This window comes from Gorilla gorilla, chromosome 15, assembly GCF_029281585.2.
Source record: "Gorilla gorilla gorilla isolate KB3781 chromosome 15, NHGRI_mGorGor1-v2.1_pri, whole genome shotgun sequence".
NCBI lineage: Eukaryota > Metazoa > Chordata > Mammalia > Primates > Hominidae > Gorilla > Gorilla gorilla.
The window spans coordinates 109,843,004-109,845,780 of record NC_073239.2 but is presented as its reverse complement, the minus strand read 5'-3'; the positions used below and the strand labels follow the sequence as shown (position 1 = coordinate 109,845,780).

Sequence of the window (2,777 nt, the reverse complement as noted above, 5' to 3'; positions counted from 1 at the left end):
GCGTTTGGATACTTGTACATGAATATTCATGGGAACTTTATTTGTAATACCCCCAAAATGGAAACAACCCAAATATCTATCAATAGATAAATGAATAAACAAGTTGTGGTATATCCACATAATGAGATACTACTTAGCAATAAAAATAAATGAACTATTGATATATGCAACAACATGGATGCATCTCAAAATAGAAGCCAGACAAAAAGAATACATTCTGGATAATTCCATTTATATAAAATTCTAGGACATGCAAATGAATCTGCAGTGGCTGAAAGCAGGTTCATGGTTGCCTGGGGATGGAGAGGGTGGAACGTGGAGAGAGGGAGTGATTGCAAAGGCGCAGGAGGAAGTTTTGGGAGGTGAGGGGTGTGTGTTCACTGTTTTGATTGTGGTGATGACTTCACAGGTATATACATATGTCAAAACTTACCAAATTGTGCACTTTAAACATGTACAAATGTATGTTGATAAAGCTGTTTTTAAAACAGAGGCTGCCACGAGCATAGAGGCAAAACAGTTGATGCCTCCCAGTTTCAAGCTGGTTTGGTCATCATGGGAGAGTATTGCTGTCCTCATCTCACCCACACAGAACCTGGAACCCAGAGGGGTTAAGTGCTAGTCCGGGCAGAGCCCATGGCCAGATTCTTTCTTCTCAGGATCCAGCGCTTTCTTTGCAAAGCACTGAGTGTGCTTCCAGGAGCCTCCCAGAACCTATCAGCCTGCCCTGAGCTGAGGGACAGGGTGTCCCTGCCACCTGAAGGTATAATCTCCCCTTCAGTTCACACTCCTCCCCCAGTCGTGGTCCCTCAGCCTGTGTTTGCAGCCAGGAGGCTGGCTTCATTTGCAGAGAGGCTGTGATTGCAGCATCTCCCCAGGGAAGTAATAAAGAGTGGGAATGAGATAAGGGACAAAGGCAATTATCTAACAACCTGCTGTCCATGGCAGAGAAGGACTCAGGCCAAGCTGGGGATTCCTGCCCCGTCCCCGTGTCCTTGAGAGGCTGGCAGGGCCACTCTGCCTAGAAGAGTTCTCCTGGGCAAGGGGTCATAGTGGTGGGTAGAGGGGAAGGAGGTGGTAGGAGGTGGGGGTGGGTAGGGGTGGGGGTGCCAGGCTGGGCCCCAGAAACACTTGGTTTCTGTCCCTGTGTTCCTCCCCCGCTGCAGGGCCCTCCACAGCATTTGGAGTCAGAGCTGGCGTGGGATCCTGGAAAAGCTGAATGAACGCAGGCTTTGTGTGTGGACGGACCTGGGCATGCATCCTGGCACCAGCGGGGTCTCAGTGACCACCCCTGTGAAATGGGGGTAACAACGGTCCCTGCCCCATGCAACCCTGCCATGTAAGGTTCAGTCAACCCCACTTGCCCTCCCCTTGCTTGTCCTTCTACTTTATGTTCTCCTGAGACTCTGCAAACCAGAGAAGGGACAAGCTGAGGCAGGAGGCCTTGAGCCTTGAGAGTGGATGGGAGAAGGAGAATGTGGAGAAATGGGGCAGCTGTGTTTGCTGAGCACTTCCTGTAGCCCAGTACTGGACAGAGCACTTTACACGCTCTATCCCCTTTAATCCCCACAACAGCCCTGTGAAGTATTCACTGTCCTCCCAGCTTTCCCAAGAAGAACACTGAGGCCTCCCAAGAGCAAGTCACTCATCCAAAGTCACAGAAAGTAGACAGGGGCAAAGATAGGCCTTGAACCCAGGCAGCCTGTCTCCCAAGTCCCTGTCTTGTGGCTGAAATTCCCCACCAGTTTTCTGGGGTCTTTGCATTTCTGAGTCCCGTCCCCACTAGTTGGGATGCTTTCCCCGGCAGGGATCCAAGTTCAGATTCTCTCTGCAACTCCTTGTTACTCAAGCCACCCTATGATCCCTCAGGTGTGCAGAGCACTCTACAGTTTACAAAGAACTCTTTCATTACTACTTATGCCATGGGTGGTTCCGAATCCCTTGAAACAAGAGAGGACTGTTGTTATCCTGGTGTCTACCATGAAGATGGTATGGATCTCTTCAGAGAAATGGACATTGACGTACACTGGACCATTTTATCTGCACAACAAGTAAACATTATTAGGCCCAGTTTACAGATGTTAAAACTGAGGCCTGGAAGAATTAAACAGCTTGCCTAAGTTCACGAAGCTAGTGAGTGGCTGAGCCAGTATTTCCTCCCAGATTTGATTGGCCCCAAAACCCAGGCTCTTCACCACTTAATCCACTGCAAGAAGTAATCACTGTCTGCCTTCCCCAGCCTCTCCCTAAAGAAGGCTCTGAGGTCCTTTATCTGAAGGCTCAGTCCTGCCATTTCCTGAGGCACTCAGACAACATTCATGCATTTGTTCACTTGTTCAACAAATAGGAATGAGCACTCGCTGTGTACCAACACTCAGACACTTGGTTTCCAAATGCCCATTAGCCACAGGCCCTGCTCTCGGAGAATTCACTGGTGGACAGAGATGAACGAGGTGGTTCATCTCGGGATACAAAGTGTAGAGACCACACATGTACCTTGGTTCATTCTGTGCAGAGAAAAGCTATCTATTTTCAGTCTCAATATTTAGCAGTTTCCATAGATACCAGATCATAACTAATTAGACCAAAGCAAGTGTTTATTTCAATCTTTGATGTCATCTACTTCAAACATTTTATCCAGTTACATTTATTTCAATCATTCATGCAACACTAACTGAGCACCTACAAGGCCTTGTACTTGAATGAAAAAATTAATAGTAATAATCATAACAATAACCAAAAAATTACTCTCATCGATTGATAATTTCTTTTTTTTT

The 2,777-nt window shown here is 47.2% G+C and overlaps 1 long non-coding RNA gene across 1 annotated transcript; it reads left to right on the top strand.

Moving 5' to 3' along the window:
- Positions 1 to 349: 349 nt before the first annotated feature.
- LOC109023204 (uncharacterized) lies at positions 350 to 2,125 on the top strand. The gene is made up of 2 exons (XR_002002578.4): positions 350 to 763; positions 1,167 to 2,125. It is a non-coding gene; the product is annotated as an uncharacterized lncRNA (long non-coding RNA).
- Positions 2,126 to 2,777: the final 652 nt, after the last annotated feature.